This window comes from Ictidomys tridecemlineatus, unplaced genomic scaffold (assembly GCF_052094955.1).
Source record: "Ictidomys tridecemlineatus isolate mIctTri1 unplaced genomic scaffold, mIctTri1.hap1 Scaffold_5012, whole genome shotgun sequence".
In the NCBI taxonomy this organism is placed as follows: Eukaryota; Metazoa; Chordata; class Mammalia; order Rodentia; family Sciuridae; genus Ictidomys; species Ictidomys tridecemlineatus.
In genome coordinates this window covers 31,717-52,331 of record NW_027523275.1, presented here as the reverse complement: position 1 = coordinate 52,331, position 20,615 = coordinate 31,717, and the positions used below count along the sequence as shown (strand labels likewise).

The following is a 20,615-nucleotide window of genomic DNA, read 5'->3' as shown; positions in this document are numbered from 1 at the left end:
CCTGTCTTGTTCCTGACACAGGACTTGTACTCAGCTTTCCCAGGTTCACTGTAATGCAGGCGGAGGGTTTGTTGTGGATAGCCTTTATTATGCTGAGTTATAGTCTTTCTATACCTAATTTGATCAGGGCTTTTATCATGAAGGGATATTGAATCTTATTTTTTGCATCTACTGAGATAACATGGCTTTTATTCTTTCTTTTGTTGACATGATAGATTGCTTATTGACTTGCACATGTACACCATCTTTGCACCCTTGGGAAAAAAACTCCTTGATCAGGGGAAATAATCTTTTTGATGTGCTGTTAAATCTTGTTTGCTAGTACTCTGTTGAGGTTGTCTGAACCTTGTTCATCAGGGATATTGGTCTATACAACTTTCTTTCTTCTTGTTGTGTTCTTATTTGTTGTTGAAAACAGGATGATGCTTGCCTCCTAGAGTTTGGAAATGTTTCCTCCCTTCCAATCATATGGAAAAATCTGAGAATTGGTTATAGTTCTTTTTTAAAAGTTTGTCAAAATTCAATCATAAAGCCATCCAGTCCTGAGGTTTCTTTGTTGGGAGACTTCAGTACTGATTCAATCTCATTATTTGTTATTAGCCTATTCAGGTTTTTTATGTCCTCATTTTTTTTTTAATTTTGGGAGGTGCAGTAGACTTTATTGGTGGTGAAAGTAGGGCTCCTTAAACCTCCCCCCTTTTTCAGGGTGTCTGGGATGGAAATTGGGAAGAGGGGAGATTCTTGCTGAGGGACTGAGTTAGGAACAAGGGATTCCCCACAGCCGAGGGCCTATTTCTTTCTCTGTGTTCTTGCTGGGGCAGGTGGTCCATGGGCTCTTACTCCTTGGAGGCCATGTGGACCATCAGATCCACCACCCTGTTGCTGTAGACAAATTCATGGTCATACCAGGAAATAAGCTTGACAAAGTGATCACTGAGGGCCATGCCAGCCTCAGTACTGAAGGTGGCAGAGTGGATATCACTGTTAAAGTCATAGGAGACAACTCGGTCCTTGAGGGGCCCTCTAATGCCTGCTTTACCACCTTCCTGATGTCATCAAATCTTGCAGCTTTCTTCAGGCAACAGGTCAGATCTACAACTGACACACTGGGGTAGGCACACGAAAATCCATGCCAGTAAGCTTCCCATTTAGTTAAGGGATGACCTTGCCTACAGCCTTAGCAGCACCAGTGGATGCAGAGAGGATATTCTGGGAAGCTCCAACATCATCATGCCAGAGTTTCCCAGAGGGGCCATCTACAGTCTTCTGATTAGTAGTGGGGACAAGTACTGTGGTCTTGAGTCCTTCCACAATTCTGGAGTTGTCATGGATGACCTTGGCCAGGGGATTAAGCAGTTGGTGGGTGCTACAGGAGGCATTGCTGATGATCTTGGGGGAGTTGTCATACATCTCACGATTCACGGTCATCACAAACATGGGGGCATCAGCAGAAGAGGCAGAGATGACCCTTTCAGCACCACCCTTGAAATTAATCCCAGCTTTCCCCATGCTGGTGAAGACATCAGTGGACTCCCCAATAGGTTCAGCACCAGCATCACCCCATCTGATGTTAGCAGCATCTTCCTTCTGGAAATGGACTTTCCATTGATAACAAGCTTCCTGTATTCAGCCTTGACTGTGCCATTGAATTTACCACGGGTGGAAACACACTGGAACACACAGACCATGTAGTTGAGGTCAATGAAGGGGTCATTGATAGCAACAATATCCACTTCGCCAGACTTGAAAGCAGCCCTGGTGACCAGGCACCCAATGTGGCCAAATACATTTACTCTGACCCTCACCATCATGTCTTAGGGACGGCATGGCTGGCACCACAAGAGACAAGAGGATGTGCACAAGAGGAGAAGATGTGGCTGTCTGTGAACCAGAAGTGGAGTTCTCAGATTTATTTTGATAGGTTATGTGTGTCTAGAAATTTGTCCATTTCTTCTAGATTAGATTTATAAATGTTAGCATATCGTATTTATTTTTATCAGAATCTCATAATGATCCTTTGTATTTCTGTGCTAATGTCTTCTTTTGCTTAATGTCTAATTTTATTTGGGTCTTATTTTTTTCTTAGTTAGTTCAGCTAAAGGTTTGTTGCTTTTGTTCACCTTCTTAAAATATGACCTCTTCATTTTATTGATCTTTTGTATTGCCCTTTTAGTCTCTTTTGCATTTATTTCTGCTCTGATCTTTCATTCCTTCTAATTTGGAGGTTGGTTTGTTCTTGCTTTTCTAGATCATTGAGATGCATTTTAAGGTTAGTTGAAATTTTTAAAAAACTTTTTTAATGTAGGCACTATTGCTATCAAGTTCCCTCTGGATACTGGTTTTGTTGTATACCATCAGTTTTGGCATGCTGTTTTCATTTTGTTTCCAGAAATTTTAATGTTTCTCTTCCTTTATCCTTGACAAACCACTATTGATTCAAGTGTATGTTGTTCAGTGTTCGTGTCTAAATTAATTTTGTTGCTGACTCTAGTTTTTTCCCCATGGTAATCAGAAAGGATACAGAATATAATTTCACTTAAAATTTTTATTTAGAATTATTTTGGGGCTTAATATATTGTGTATTATAGAGAAAACTCAATGAATTGATGAAAAGAATGTGTACTTTGCAGCTGTTGAATGGAATGTTCTGACATATAGTTGAACTCTGATGTTTGTTCATTTTTTGGTGGAGGGGCTGGATGAATTGTCCACTGACGAAAGTGGGGTATTGAAATTCCCCTCTGTTATGGTATTAGTCTCTCTGATGTTAGGTATACATAAGTTTATCACATTTCTTATTGAATCCTTGATTATTATTAGTAACTTTGTCTTTACAGTTTTTATCTTAAAGTCTATTTCATCACATGTAAATGTAGCTACTGCTTCTACTAGCTTTAAGTTTCCCTTTGCTTGGAATATCATTTTTCATTCTTTCATTTTATGTTTTTAGTTGTGAATTCTTTTTAGGAAGCATGTTATTGGATCTTGCTTTTTGATTTATTCAGTCCAGCTATCTTTTAATTTTTTCCATTCAAGGTCATTGATAGGTAAAGGCTTATTCCTGTTAGTTGTTTTGAATATTATTTGCTCTTTACTTTCTCTCATTTATCTTTGTGATTTGATGGCTTACTTTACTGATAAAAATGTTTTTCATTTGTGTATTTACTCTTCTAGTAGGATTTACTTTCATGACAGTAATTTTCTTTGACTTCTGGGCACAAGACTCCCTTAAGTATCTTTTGTACAGCTGGTCTTAATTATCTCAGTTCTGAGAAAGTCTTATTTCTTTGATTCTGAAGGATAGCATTGCTGGATGATCCTGGTTGGTAGTTCCCCCAAACCCCCACCTCCCAAGACTTAGTATGTCAGGTAACTACATTTATGGCGTAGCCTTCTTAGTAAGCAGACTCCACCTGAAAATGTGTCTTGGGTGTTGGTTTGACAAGGCTGGCTTTGATTCTAGCTGGGAACCATGCTCAATGTTGACTCGTCCTTGTGGATGCAACCAACATAGTTGGACTGATGAGGTGACCATACACTGATAACAAGGTAGCAGAGTAAGGTAGGGCTTGCCAAGTCCTGGACTGGGATCCTAAATGCTGTAGAAATTCAGGAAAGAAAGGATAAAAGTGGAGGAGTGGGGTTGGATGAGATGGAATGGGGGGGGGTGTACAGTTGCAGAGAAAGTAGGCCCTGAATTCCAGGCTTCTAAAAAAGGGAACTTGAATCAGTCTCAAGAATCAGTAAGTTCTTCATTACTCAGGTTTGAACCAGTCACTCCCTGAGAGCAGTACATGTCAACCTATTCCTACCTGGAATGCAGGAATGCCAGAAGCTTATCCAGCAGGTGAAGTTTCCCACTAGCCTCAATCAGGTGGTCTCCAACTTCAAAAGGCTCTGGTTCCACACCTGAAAGCAGAGAGCCCAATCCTAATCATGTGCCCTGAGTCAGGGCAAAATTCTTGAGTAGAAAACCAAATAGGTAGGCAACAGAGAGAGCCCAAGCTCTTTCTAATGCAGTAGGCCCTCCAGCCTCACCTATTCAAGGAATTTTCTAATTATTTGCTTAATATCAACTGCAGAGCCTGGCACATCCAAAAAGTCTAATAAATATTTATCTAAGAAACAAACTCACTCTTTACGAAACTGAGGGAAAGGAAGATGCCAGATATCAAGAAGATCCACAAAGAAAATTCTAAGGCTCTCACTCTAGATAAGAAATCAAGAAATAGGCTTAGGTGTGTATAAAAGTGATCCTCAAGGTACAGGCAGCAGTCAGAATATTCTGGAAGATGTCCTTCAAAATCTATGTTCCTAATGCCCCTTCTCCCTTAAAAAAAGTTCTAATGTGCACTTGATTAAAGTTCTGTTAAACTTTTAAACAGCTCCTAATGGTACTTGGCAAAGACTCCTTAAAACAAGTACAGCAGACCTTTTGCAATCTTTCTACACTAGGGAATCCCAGGACCAGAGAATCGCCCATCAGAGTGCATCCAAAAACCCCAATGGGAATGAAAATGAAATACTACACATAAATTTGTGGCAACAAGAGCAGTACTTAGAGGGACATGTACAGAAGTCACTAGGATGAAAGAAGAGAGCAAAGGACACAGAGCAGGAGCATGCAGGCAGGAAGAAAGGCAGGAAAAACTGCTACCCCAGAAGCTGAGTGAAGAGCGTCCCAAGGAGAAAGCCATCTGCTGTGTCAAGGGATCTGAGAAGTTAATGAAGTGTGAAATGACAATGCCTGGGCATCACAGAGAACACAGGGAACTGGGCGTAGTGACCAAGGGGCTCAAGACAAAAGGAAATCCAATCCTGAAGAAGGGTTAGATGAATCCCAATTATGACCATTCTGTAAAGCTGCCAGTTTTCCTCTCCACAACTGTTACTATCATGAAAGAAAGAAAAGCTACCTGCCCTCCAAAAAAGCTTAGAAACATTTCTAGATTTTAGAAAAGTAGAGTCAAGGCAAATGCAATAGATCCTGCATTAAGAGAGAAAAAGGAAATCAGCTTAAGGGATATTACGGGACATGTGAAGAAATCTTCAGTATGATTAACACTAGATATCATCAATATAGAGAAAATGAGAAGGAGCAGAGTAGACACATAAATGCAGCAGTTCTGTTGAAGAGTCCAGCTATGATTTTGATTACAGAACTACTAATGAAAAATAATGGGGGGAAACAGGACATTGGCTCACCATCAAACAAATACGGGTGATCCACGCACTTTCAAAGCTGGGATAAGATATTCTGAAGTTTAACTTTCCTTGCCATCTCATTTTCAAATACATCTGAAATTTTAAAGATAGATATGAAAAGGGACTAACAAATCAAAACACAAACAAAACACAAACATAACCTTACTCATTTCATAGTATTTCCCTCAAATTTATACTAACCTCCCAAATGGCAATGAATTTCACTAAGAATTAAAATCATATCCATATGGGATTTTCTTACTCCTCACTTTTTTTTGAGAAGGAAATCTACAAGGTAAACTTAGCAGTGCTTTGTTAAAACAATTGTAAACTTCTAAAATTTCTTCTATAACTGCCATTGTGGTTTTAAGAGGGGAGAAAAAACAAATAGAGGATAAAAATCATGAGTAGACACTTAAAAGTGTTTGCTATATTGCAGGCATAAGAAAAACCATGCAAGAGAAAAAAGGGAAATTCCATCATGCAACAACCAAGTCTGAGCTACACTTAACACTGCTATTGTTCCACGTCAGGTGATTGGCGTATCATTCAGAATACAAAATTCTACCTTATATTCTTGCTACACAAAGTGAGTGTAATCATAAAATATTTCTCTGCACAAAAATCACATCCCCATTTAGTTTCTTAATGGACCAAGTGCCCTCTGAATACCTAGGTCTTTTATCAAAATAGCCTTGTAGTATTTTTTCTGCAATGCTGACATGCCATGGTATATCACTACTTCTGTCTTCTTGGGAAGTTCTTTAGCTACCGATGCTTTCACTCTCCTCAGCAGAAATGGCTGCAAGAGGTTGTGAAGTTCACTTGCTGTGGAAGAAAAAAACATAAAAGAGTGTGGTACAAAAATACAGCAGAGGCGCCGAACTACTAGAGAACATGGAGCAACTCACTTTCCTCATTTTCATGCTAATTCTGTGTTCTAGGTCAGTACAGTAAGTTTTCACAGTTACAGATGCTCCTGGACTTACAAAGGGATTACATTCCTATAAACCCATCACAAACTGAAAATATCTTATACGTAAAAAAGTGCCTTTAACAGACCTAACATACCAAACCCCACAGCTCAGCCCACCCTACCTCAAATGTGCTCAGCTCTTACATTAGTCCACTCAGCAAAATAATCTAACCCAAAGCCTCTTCTATGAAAAACTGTGAATACTTTATGTAATGTGCTGAATGCCTGTGACTAAACGACTGACAACACAGAGCACTGTGTAGTATCAGTTACTTACCCTCAGGGTCGCCTTAGTCACTGGGGAGTCGTGCCTCGCTGCTGCCACCCCGCCTCACAGGACAGTACCTTACAACCTATCCCAAGCCTGGGAAAAGACTGAAACTCATGCCCTCTTATGGCTGAAGAGCATCCCATCCTGTATTGACACCTCATTTCCTTTTTATCTGCTAATGGACGTCTAGGTGAGCTCCACACTCTGGGTACTGTGAACAGTGCTGCTATGAACACAGGAGCACAGACATCTCTTGACTCTCGATCCCTTTCTTCAACTATATACCCAGTATGGGATTGCTGAATTGTACAGCAGTTCTATTTAGTTTTCTGAGGAAATGCCATCCTGATTTTCACGATGGCCGCACCATCTCGATTCCCACCCTGGTGTCTCAGATTTCCCCTTCTACCACAGCCTTTCCAGCGTGTGGTGTCTGTGATAACCATTCTAATGGGGGGGAGGAGGTTTCCCATTGTGTTCCTGATTTGCATTTCCCTGATGATTATATTGAACATTCTAATATAACTAACAATAATGCATTTTATATCTTAAACCAGTTAGAATCCAGCATTTTGAATATACTCACCATAAATAAATGATCAAGGTTTTGCTATATGATATGCTAATGACCTAAATGATCACTATGCAAAACACCAACAGGTATAAATATGTACCGCAAACATAGGTACAAATAGGTACACCAATATAAATTTGAAATTAAAAGTACAGTTTCTATTGAATGTTGCTGCTTTTGTAAAGTAGTAAAGTCAAAAAATTATAAGCTGAACCACCATAATTAGAGGACCAATCATTTCTCCCTTTCCTGGTTTCTTCCTATTCCTTATGGACTTGTTTACTGGCTTTTAATCCCCAAACTACAACACTCAAAAAACTGGATTCTTCTTAGGAATAATCTCATTTTCAAGACACTGTTTTCCAGGGTATGCTTCATTTCATCTCACTGATCAGCATACAGCCTAGAAATGCAGGGTGAGCAATACTGTCTCCACGTTTATGACAGTTAAGTGAGGCTCAGAGAATCAGGCCACTTATCCAAGGACACACAGGTGAATGTGAAAATGGTGAGCATTAAAAGTAGATTTTTAAAAACTTCTAATCCCTTGTTCTTTTACAGGCCTCCTAGACTTCAAAAGCTACACTAATTTGGAAGTATACATCATGTAGGAAAACCAGAAACATAAAACAAAAATACAAGCAACCTGTTAAATTTGAAATTCAGATAAACAATTCATAGCTCTTCAGTACCAGTGTGTCCCTTGTCATTTGTAATTAGATGTCACATATCTGACAACTCTAAACATGGGAGTAATCAATCAGAGCAGGTTTGCAGGTCATCTTTACCCTGTGGTTTGTGAATTTTTGCTATAAGAACCCTCTGCAACTCATATTAACCAGCACACACATAATCACTGGGTGGTCTCCTGCCATCTGTTTTGGACAATCATCCTAGGGTATTCAGATATTATGGGAACGTTTCACAACGCAGAGTGGCAAAGGTATAAGAAAAAGCTATGGTTATACGAATGAAGGCTTCCCTTTTCCCTTTCACATCCCAATCATCTCAAACTTCTGGTTAAAAGGAAATTCAGTGTTGCAGAATTCTTAACAGTAGTCTGGGTCTATAGCATGCACTTACTTTTCTGCACTGGCAAGTGGCATGGAAAGTTAACAAAGTCTATAATTTTTATAAATTACAAGTTGAAGCCACATGGTAACATGAACTTGAGGCATGAGGATGGTAAGCTGAAGGCCAGCCTATGAAACTGAGCAAGGCCCTGTCTCCAATTTTTTACAGAAGGACTGGTAATGTATCCCTGTGGTAGAGCACCCCTGGGTTCAATCTCCAATACCACAAAGAGAAAAAAAAATGAAAGAAAATTAGAAGTTGGTTTTAAAAAAGGCCCACATATCAGTGGGTACTTTCTACTTTTTCCAAAAGTGAACCAATAAGCCCCACTGCAGAATCATGTAACAAACAAGTAAGAGCCATGGATAGCAGACAAGTGGACACCACATGAGGGACCATCATCTGCCTTATATCTGTGGTGGGTTTTCTCCCTGGAAGGCATTCTCTGGTTATTGATTCTCTTCCTCTTCAATCTACAACTCTTATGCATTAGGGAAGTTTCTGTGTCAAGATCTCTTGGGGATAATTTGCTGAATGAAAATTAACCTGATTTGAACTCTTTTTCAATATCCCGGTAACGTTCAACAAAATCTTTCATCTGTTCCTTGGAAAATAGGTCAGGTTCCACAAAACTGAGGAGAGAGTAGAGCTCTTGGAGGCTATTCTGGATAGGAGTTCCAGTCAACAGGAGACTGAAGACCACCAAGAACTATAATATGTAAATTAACACAATTAAAAATCTCTATCACTGGGAAGCAAAACCAAGTGACCCATCACAACATTTATTTGAACACAGAGAGACATGATCTAACACAATGAACTAAGGCAAATGAAATCAGAAGCCTTGGGTTCAAGTTGTACACTCTATTTAATGTGAGAAATAATATCTCTCCAGTTTCAACCATAAGGAGGGGATAATAATCTGTAAGAAGACACTCTTGTAAGCATGTAAGTGACATCACATTGTAAACTCTTGAGTATTACATGAGTATTCACTTAGGGTTACTAAATGCAATCTATGTGAGGAGTCAAACTATGTTATGACCTACATGGGTGAATTAACGGGAGTATCTGAGTAAACACATTCGTTCAAAGAGTTTGAGAAGCCAAAGTATTTATAGCATCAGGCCTCTCTGCTACAAACAAGCAGCAAGATTTACACTGACACAATGTATGTTCATAACTTTGAAATATATCAGAGTCAAGATATCAAGATTTCTAGATGTTTCTGGATAGTAACCAATGGACAGTCCAACATAAAAAGGGATTCTGTTATTTTTTGAGAAACAGGGCTGGGAATGTGGGTCACCAGCAGAACGCTTGCCTAGCATGCATGAAGCCCTGGGTAAATCCCCAGCATTTCCAAGAGAAAAAGGAAAAATACTGAGAAACAGATAGGGACACGGAAGATAAGAGACTAATGAAGGAAGAAAAACAGTAACAACAGATATCAGGCCAAGCAAGGTCAACTTCTGAGCTGACATTAACAAGAACTTACACCAGCAGAATTAAGTAATGTGGAAAAGTGACATCTTATGCATGTGTATTATTTTTAATATAGAGTACAAACTCTTGGAAAGGAAACGTAATCAAGGGTCCCTAAAAAGAAGGCAAAGAGGACAGCAGAAATAGAGGATGCCCTACCAGGCAGGGGATAACAATATTTGAAACTAATAAAAATGATGACATCTTCAGTAAAAACTCTAAACACTGCAACTTTTAGGCCAATAAATATTAAATACATAATCGAGGTCTAAGATTTTTCTCTAAATGACCTCTAAATTTAAGTGATTTATTATAGGATGAGGACCAAATTTTGATTATCTCAAAAATTAACAAGTGTGGTCTCATGAATGAGCAAATTTTCAGGTCAACCAGGAGAAGGTACTTCACATTTCATTGGCTTCTCAGAAACAATGGCAGCTCCAGGCCACAATGATCTTTCTCATTTACTTTGCTGAATGATACAAGAGATCAAGAGAAGGGAATGAAATCAAGTGTATCATACTAAAAATACAACAGACGAGAGACTGAAGGCAATATGCTGTAAGAAATTGGTCTCTTCATGACTCCATGTGAATGGTAAGTTTCTAAATAAGTAAATTGGGGGAGGCATAAGGTATATCCAATGCATCTACAACTGCAGACAGGAGTATAAAATCTTTATTTGTAAAAAAAGAAAAAGAAAAAGAAAAAAAGAAAGAGAGAAAAATTAAAAGCACTCAAAAGAGAGTTGAAAAATCTCCAAAAATACAATGCATTTTATTGGGGTAGGGTCTGACTCATTTGATAACTAGATTTTAGTAAATGTTATCTTCTATGTAAAAGAGAAAGGAATAGTAATTAGCCATATTAAATACTACTTTTGTCACTGCCCTCCCAAACAGGTTAATTTAGCTCTGCAGAAGTCTGACTACACAAGTTTTAATTTATGAGATAGACATCATTATCCGAAGTACATGTATGAAGACAGGAATGGTGTGACTCTACTTGTGTACAACCAGAGATATGAACAATTGTGCTCTATATGGGTAATTTGAATTGTAATGCATTCTGCTGTTATATATTACAAATTAGAACAAATAATAATAATAATAATAATAATAATAATAATAATAGTAATAATAAAGTTTCAATTTAGTTGGCTTTGTATAGACTAAACTAAGTGGTTTTAAAAGGGAGTTAGAGGGGAAAAGGAATGGTGAACAGATGGGTATAGGATTTCTGAGCCAGGAAACCGCTCTGCATGATACTATAAGGTGGAAACATGCCATCACCTTTTTGTTCAAACTCACAGGACACGCAACAGCGAGTGAAACCAGCATTACAGACTCTGGTGACACTGCGGTGCCAATGTAGATTTATTAGTTTTAACATCTCTCTTCAGGGAGAGGCTGAGAATGGGGGAAGCTAGGCTTGTAAAGGGGCAGGGGATATATGGGAACTCTCTGTACCTTTTATTCAATTTTGTTGTAAACCTAACTTGCTCTAAAAAATAAAGTCTATTAAAAAAAGGAAGGGGGTGTGTAAAAACTAAGACTATCCTTTGAGTTTACCTCTGAAAGTGTCTTATGCAGCAGAGAGCTTTGGCTTTTCAATCTGTGGGCTTCATCCACAACAAGAGCACTCCAGGAGAAGCCGTGAGAGAAAATCCAAACTTTCAGCTTGGTGTAGCTCAAACATATTTCACAACCACATCTTACTATACAATTATGACTTGTTAGAAAGACTAACAGCCCACTCTGTTAGAAGCATACCTGGCATCGTGACCTTCCTATCTGGAAAGGTTACCATGTGCTTTGTTTTCCCCTCAGATGAGAGAGATCTATGCAGAAAGTAAGGAGCCAAAGACAGAAATGAAAGGATACATTTATCATATTATACTATGTACCAGACATTGCGTTTGTGGCTTTGTGTGCAATTTAATCCAAAGAATAAGACAAGTAACCATAATTGTGCCAACAAGGACACTAAAACTCTGAAAGGCTAGGTAAATAGGTAAAGATCATAAGGGCAGAGCAGAGATTCAAACCCATAAGAAAAATCAAGAGAGCAGCTAAAGGAGTAGGACTTTAAAATGGGAGAGTGGTGAACAGAATCATGGAGATGTCCAGGACGATGCATCCACTGGACTTGTTAACGTGGAGGTCACTGGGGGCTGCTGCCACAGCATGTTTATAGTATAGTATGTCATGAGAGCAATTTCTCAAGAATTTTCAGTCCTAGAATCATATTTTTAACAGATGCTACTGGTGGAAAGCTGTTAAAAAATCCAAAATATAAGAAAAATTAGATGATATTCTAGATGCATTAACTTAAAATAACAAAAAAATGAAAATAAACTAATAATAGGTGATAAAATGATAAATAGTAGCTGCAAAATACAATGAAAAATATAAATACTGAATATCCTTTTAAAAATGTGAAAATCATGCAAAAGATAATAAAGTGGGCGTTATAATACTTTTAAGTTTTTAATTTTATTGGTAAACATTATGGAATCCCACTGCATTTTTTTTGCACTTGTAAAACTAAGTGTGTAAAACAAAAAAGTGGGTAAGGAAGGACAATACCTGAAAAATTTTTAAAAAGTCTGTGTAAAGGCTGGCCTATAAAAAGGAAGCCTTCCTTCCAATACCATGACAGACACTACAGACATACAGAAAGATAATCAGAAATGATGTTGAAAACTTGTGCTCCAATAAAATAGAAAACTTCAAAGGCATCGACAAATTTCTAGAGTCATATGATTTGCCTAAATTGAATCAGGATGAAATACACAATTTAAACAGATCAATTTCAAATGACGATAGGCTGGAGATGTGGCTCAAGTGGTAACGCGCTCGCCTGGCTTGCATGCGGCCCGGGTTCGATCCTCAGCACCATATACAAAGATGTTGTGTCCGCCGAGAACTAAAAAATAAATATTAAAATTCTCTCTTTCTTTCTTTCTCTCTTAAAAAAAATTCAAATGACGAAATAGAAGATACCATCAGAAGTCTACCAACCAAGAAAAGCCAAGGACTGGATGGATACACAGCCAAGTTCTACAAGACGTTTAAAGAAGAACTAATACCAATACTCTTAATTTATTTCAGGAAATAGAAAAAGAGGGAGCACTTCCAAACTCATTTTATGAGGCCAATATCACCCTGATTCCAAAACCAGGCAAAGACATATCAAAAAAAGAAAACTTCAGACCAGTATCTCTAATGAACAAAATACAAAAATTCTCATAAAATTCTGGCAAATGAAATACAAAAATATCAAAAAGATTGTGCATCATGATCAAGTGGGATTCATCCCAGGGATGCAAGTTTGGTTCAACAGAAATCAATAAACGTAAGTCATCACATCAATAGACTTAAAGATAAGAATCATGTAATCATCTCAATAGATGCAGAAAAAGCATATGAGAAAATACAGCACTACTTCATGTTCAATAGACTAGAAAAACTAAAGATAACAGGAACATATCTCAACATCATAAAGGCTCTCTACACTAAGCCCCAGGCCAACATCATTCTAAATGAAGAAAAATTGAAGGCATTCCATCTAAAAACTGGAACAAGACAGGGATGTCCTCTTTTACCACTTCTATTTAACACAGTACATGAAACACTGGCCAGAGCAATTAGACGAAAGAAATCAAAGGGATAGATATAGGAAAACAACTCAAATTGGCATTATTTGATGATGATATGATTCTACATCTAATTAGTAAATAAATGTAGCAGGATATAAAATCAACACTAATAAGTCAAAAGCATTTCTGTATATCAGTGACAAAGCCTCTAGAAGGAAATGAGAAAAACTATCTCATTCACAATAAGCTCAAAACATTAACAATAAAAATAAAACAAAAACAAAACAAAACAAAAACCCCAGAACACACCCAAAAAACTTGGGAATCCACTTAAGGAAAGAGGTAAAAGATCTGTATAAAGAAAATTATAGAACCCTAAAGAAAGAAATCAAAGAAGGCCTTAGAAGATGGAAAGATCTACCTCACTCTAGGTTAGGCAGAATTAATATTTTATCAAAATGACCATACTACCAAAAGCAGTTTACAGATTTAATGCAATTCCAATCAAAATCCTAATGGCATTCCTCATAAAAACAGAAAAAGCAATCATGAAATTCATCTGCTAAAATAAGAAACCCAGAATAGCTAAAGCAATCTTTAGCAGGATGAGTGAAGCAGGGGGCATCACTATACCAGACCTTAAACCATACTACAGAGCAATAGTAACAAAATCAGCATGGTATTGGCACCAAAACAGACTGGCAGACCAATGGTACAGAATAGAGGGCACAGAGACTAACCCACAAAATTGCAATTATCTTATATTAGAAAAAAGTTCCAAAAACACACACTGGAGAAAAGATAAACTCTTCAACAAATGGTGCTGGTAAAACTGAAAATCCACATGCAAAATGAAACTAAACCCCTATCTCTCACCATGCACAAAACTCAAGTCAAAACAGATCAAGGACCTGGGAATAGAACCAGAGAACCTGCATCTAATAGAAGGAAAAGTAGGCCCTGATCTCCATCATGTGGGATTAGGCCCCAACTTCTTTAATAAGACTCCTTTAGTGCCAGAATTAAAATCAAGAATTAATAAATGGGAAGATTCAAACTAAAAAGTTTCTTTTCAGCCAAAGAAACAATTTGTGAGAGGGTACATCTTGGGAGCAAATCTTTACACCTCATATATCAGACACAGCACTAATCTTTAGGGTATATAAACAACTCAAAAAGCCAAACACTAAAATAAATAAATAAATAAATAAATAAATAAATAAATAAATAAATAACCAACCCAATCAATAAATGGGCAAAGGATCTGAACAGACACTTCTCAGAAGATATTATACAATCAATCAACAAATATATTAAAAAAAATGTTCATCAATGCTAGCAATTAGAGACATAAAAATCAAAAGTACTCTAAGATTTCATCTCACTCCAATCAGAATGGCAGCTATTATGGATACAAACAACAATAAGTGTTGGCGAGGATGTGGGAGAAAATAAACTGCTGGTGGGACTGCAATTGTTTTAGCCAATATGGAAAGCAGTATGGAGATTCTTTGGAAAGTTGGGAATGGAACTACCATCTGACGCAGCTATCCCACGCCTCGGTCTATACTCAAAGGACTTAAAAACAGCATACTACAGGAACACAGCCACATCAATGTTTATAGCAGCACAATTCACAATAGCTAAAATGTGGAGCCAACCTAGATGCCCTTCAGTAGATAAATGGATTAAAAACTGTGGCAAACATACACAATGAAATATTACTCAGCAATAAAAGAGAAAAAAATTATGGCATTTGCAGGTAAATGGATGGAGTTGGAGAATAATGCTAAGTGAAGTTAGCCAATCCCAAAAATCCAAATTCTGAATGTTTTCTTTGATATAAGGAGGCTGATTCTTAGTGGGGTAGGGAGGGAGAGCATTGGAGGAACAGACAAACTTTAGATAGGGCAGAGGGGTGGGAGGGGAAGGGAGGGGGCATGGGGTTAAAAGTGATGATAGAATTTGATGGACACTATTATTTCAAGTACATGTATGAAGACATGAATGGTGTGAATATACTGTGTATACAACCAGAGATATGAAAAAAACGTGCTCTATATATGTTATATGAATTTCAATGCATTCCACTGTCATACATAAATAAAAAAAACTAATACAAAGAAAGATAATTAACCCATAATGAATGTGTTGGTCAGCTTTCTGCTACTGTGACAAGTAGCTAAGATAATGAGTTTATAAAAAGTTTTACTCTGGCTCACAATTTTGGAGGGTCAGTCCACCATCAGCTGGCCCCCTTGCTGTTAAGCACATCATGGCAGAAGGGCATGGCAGAGCAAGCCAGCTATCTCAATGCTGGGACAGAGAGAGCAAAGAAGAGGAAGAGACTGGATCCCTGCTACCCATTCCAAGGACACACCCTCAATGAATGACCAGAAGAAATCCCATGAGGGCTCACCTTTCAAAGGTTCCACACACTCTCATCAGTTTCTTGCTGGGGACCAAGACTTTAACATATGAGCCTTTGGGAGATATATAGGATCCAAACTATAGCAGTAAATCTCAATAAGTACTAGCTGTTAAAAATATAATCTTCTTCCTGTAGAAATCTCTGTGAAGCCCAGCTCAAGGCCAGAGGCCTTGTTTGCACATTTCTTCAAAGTACTATACTGGATATATTTGTGAAAATAGTAAGGGGGTGTCCACCACCTTGGCCAGTGGCCAAGTAAACAGGGCAACACAAAAATAGAAAGTTGATCTACATTGGACTCTTTTGCAGAGACTCTTTGGCTGAAAGTCCCCAAATCAACCATGGTGAAGTGGACATTTCTGTGGAGAAAGGGGTACTACTTCATTGGATCCCCCTCTTCCTCCAGGGACAAGTCTTTTTTGCTGTCCTTTAATAAAGCTTCAACTTTCCACTCTAAACTTGTCTTGACGTGCTTCTCTGGTGTTATACTTCAGCATTGGGAAAGCAAGGCCTCATTACCAGTAAACAGCAGTAACAATAATTGTCAAAGGACAGAGATAATGCCAAAAGTAAAGTCAACATTTAGAATTGAAGATAATAATAATCTTCAGTGATAAGAATTCCTAAATTTAATACTTTAAAAATAATAACATGTTGCCAGGGAGCAAATTTGTGACATTGCAGTAAAGGGGAGAAATAAAGAATGTCCATGCGTTTCTGCCCCTTTCAATTCTTTATTCACTCAAATTCTTAATACAACTTTTCTCTATAGGTTCCTAATGAAGAAAACAACAATCCTTAATGATAGGCACTGCAGTGGAGCTAATCAAATAACACCAAGAAATTCTAGATTAATTAATTCCCAGAAAACAATTTTAGATTAATTCTGAACATTGCAAAACAGATTTAATCATGACAGGCTAGTGACAGACATTTCCTCTGAATGCTAAGTTCAAAACTCTCAAGCCATAGGCTTTATGTCCTGCAGATGCACACTCACTCAGACAGCAGTGATCAGGTCCCAAACCAAAACAGGGTTTTTCTGGTGGGAAGTGGACGACCATTTGAGGAGACGGTCACAGGGAGAAGTTGCAGCTCTCACAAAGGTCCAGACAAGGCGGTAGAGTTTGAGAGCAGTGAGGATCACACAGAGAATCAGGAGAATGATGGCAAGTGATGGGATGTCAGTGTAGGTCCTCATCAGGCTCCCCAGCTGGAGTACATACTTGTTTGGGCTGGCTGAATCCCTGTTTATTAGCTCTATTTTTTATACTAAATTTTGTTTTTATTTTTTATTTTTTACCACACTTTGTAATTATCAGGTGCCACCAGATTTCTCATTTACCCTGAGGTCAGAAATATCTGGTTTCCATCCTTATATTCTCACCTTTCACTCTTATCAGGAGAGGAAAGCCTGCCAGAGACTTTATTCAGTTTATCAGGGTGAGGGGAAGTAATTTGTCTGAGGCCATATTAGAGGGCTCTGTGGGTGTGCCTGGTGAAAATTGACCTCTAATAATGACCTCAGGTTTCAAAATGGAGTTTTTTAAATGGAGTGAGAAACTGATGTGACTTCATTTTTGAGAAACCAGCCTCTACCTCAGAGCAAAGCCTGTCCAAAGGGGTGAGTTACCCTTGTCCATGGAAAAACTCAGAGTGCTCCTAGGCATATACCCACCCTGCTGAGTTGTTTGTCTGTAAATAAATAGAGAGATCTTCCATGCCAAGTGATCCTGAATTAGTTACACTAGGTTAGGACCCATAGCAACCCCCTAGCTACCACAAAAAGCATGAGACACAGAAAATACCTGAAACACCAAGTGATCTTCCCAGTAGTTTTGTTGATTGGTAACATGATTAGGCAAGTTTATCATAAACACTCTTGCAACCTGTCATGGCCTAAACCAATCAGTTCAAATGTATCCACAACTTGAACTAACCAATCACCCTTACACAACTTGTTCCTGCCAATGAATGTGCTAAGAGTTGTTGTTTGACTTTTCTGTGATGTGAAATGATTGGCTGTGTGATGTTGTGATGCATACAATATCCCCCAAAATCTATTAATCCTCAATGAATTAAGGGTCAAGACTCACTCTTTGGGACCACTGTATCCGAAATGGTTGTGAGTCCAGGCTTGAGCTTACAATAAACACTCTTGTGTGACTGCGTCAGATTCAGCTCCTGGAGGTCTACTAGGGTCTCATGAATCTGGAATTACAGGAGTTGCTTAGGCTCAGGTCTAAGGCCATTCTCACACAACCCCTTTCACCTTGACAGCTCTTCTGCAGATAAACAGAAGCCATAACACATAATTCCTGTCTTCATAAACTCGATCTCTTGAGTCCAGTGTCATTTCAAGTTCTGGGTTTAAAAAGACATTCATTTTCTTTGATGTTTTCAATAAATCACACAGAATTCTTAGAAATGGCTTGGAAGGATAACGATGTTATATTGCAAAACTTCATGAACTTTCAAATTGCTTGCTGTGTGTGACTGACCAGTATGTGAAAGGCCTTGGGAATATGTTAATATGAATATAATAGAGAGAACTCTTGAGACTTTTTTTCTTACTGTACACACATCCTGAGGCCAAATGAGGCTGTTTACTAGAGGTCATTTCTCAAAGAAGAGATAATGATCATAAAGGAATAAATTAACCTATATATTATAAATAAATCTAATATATATTTGATTAAAATTGAGGACATATATGGTCATGCCAAATAGTTTGCTGAATCATTTCAATTACATTTATTTAGTTATTTTAATATTTTGCTTACTATCTGCATTAGAGACATCATTGACCTGCAATTCAGGAAAACTGTTAATTCTAGCACTGAATTTATCAGGTTTTGACACTTTGATATATCTCTTATTGCCATAGGATCTCTTGTTACTCAATGTGTATATTTATAAGTTTACATATTCTAGAAGATTTTAGAAAGATGAAAGAAAATATGTATTAAAAGAGTAGTTTAAAAAGCTCTTTAATATACCATTGCTATGGTTATTAAATAGCATTTTCTTTTTAAGAATGTATTAACCTGGGGCTGGGGATGTGGCTCAAGCAGTAGCGCACTTGCCTGGCATGCATGCAGCCCGGGTTCGATCCTTAGCACCACATACAAAGATGTTGTGTCTGCCGAAAACTAAAAAATAAATATTAAAATTCTCTCTCTCTTCTCTCTCTCTCTCTCTCTCTCTCTCTCTTAAAAAAGAATGTATTAACCAGCAATATGTATACAACAATAACATAATAAATAAATATGCTACAAACAAATAAACATAAATTAATAAATGTTATATGATTTATTTTATAATAATATTGGTAAAATATACACAGAGATGAAAATAAACATTTAAATAATGATACATGTACATGTCCATTTTTATTAAGGTATAGTGAAATACATCTATTTTTGTAATATACTTTTGTTCATGAAAGCATTGCCGCAGTCTTGGCTGGGCACAGAATCACGAGCCACCACACACCTTGTAGATTCAAACAGCAATTCTTTATTCCCGAACTCACACCGGCCCTGTACAAACACATTCTGGGGAAATCTACGTTCTGCCGCACAATTCACGTCCCAAAATATACTTTCTCAATTCCACAGAGAACTCAGTGGGAACTCAGGCAGCAGGAACACCCTATTCCCAGCAGCAATAATCTTCAACCTCCAACTTCCTTAAAACCCATATTGTCTTAAACCAGGAACGCCCTAAACTTGTCTTAAACCGGGAACGCCTTAAACCCAAGGAGCGGGGATACTTCCTCAAACTTGCGGGATACACCTTAAATTTGGATCCACCCTCGTCCTTGAGCAGGGTCACCTTACATGCAATGTCAACAGCGAAATTCCAAGGCAAGTCCATTTAACATGGGGTACGCTGGCAAGGAAATTTTGATGCGTCATTCCTACTTGGCAATGGCCCTCAGCAAAGCATCATAAATATTATTATCAAATAGTATTGTAGCTGCACAAAATAAAAAATCCAAATTGTACATATATCAGTAAATAAATGGCTTTTAGTGACTGAAATTTCTGAGTTTGTTATTGTGAAACACAAATATTCAGTAAAATATGCTCTGAAGAAAACCTCAATTTGAGGACTGGGTATGTGGCTCAAGCAGTAGCACACTCGCCTGGCATGCGTGAGGCCTGGGTTCGATCTTCAGCACCACATACAAACAAAGATGTTGTGTCCACCAAAAACTTAAAAATCAAATATTAAAAAAAAATTTTCTCTTTCTCTCTCTCTCTTTCTCTCTCTCTCTCTCTCTCTTTCTCTCTCTCTTTAAAAGAAAAGAAAAGAAAACCTCAATTTGAAAATGTAAAAACATAGAAAGGAGTATTTAGAGTTGTTTTACCATGAGATTAATTTAAAATACTTTTGATAGCCGAAAAAATACTCTGAAGTTTTTACTCTTAAGAAATACATATGAAAGAGTACAGCAATTCTGTCTCTGAGTAATGCAAGCATAAGAAAAAGATGATCAGAATATTAAGTAAGCCTCAAAAATCTGAGTGTCATGAAATAAATTAATTCTTTGCAAGAAAATATCAGAATCAATTTTGATTAAAGTCAAAACCAATAAGCATTCTAATTTACCAAATCTTAATGGTTTTATATATTAGAGAAAAGAAGTCAGAATTTTAAGCAAATACTTGAGAAATGGGTGTGCACAACAAGGTTTAACCTCAGAAAATTTTATACATCCCCTGTGTCTGTCCATGTGTCTCTCTCATGTCTTTCCACTGTGACATCAAAAAAAAAAAAAAAAAAAAAGAACAAGTTTTTGAGTAATTATATTTAGGTCTTAAAAAAGTTAAAGAAAATAATTAGCTCTCTTTATCTATTTTTACAAGTAATTTGCCTTCGTATTTCTTCAATAATTAATGATCACCCTGTACTTGTTGCTCATAATACAGAATGTGTAGAACCACCCAGAATGAGAGCACTATTTAAATAATGTCAGAACAAAAAGTGCTA

General features: G+C 37.6%; 1 pseudogene; it reads right to left on the bottom strand.

The window, feature by feature from the left end:
• Window positions 1-716: 716 nt before the first annotated feature.
• Window positions 717-1,808, bottom strand: LOC144373828 (glyceraldehyde-3-phosphate dehydrogenase pseudogene; annotated as a pseudogene).
• Window positions 1,809-20,615: the final 18,807 nt, after the last annotated feature.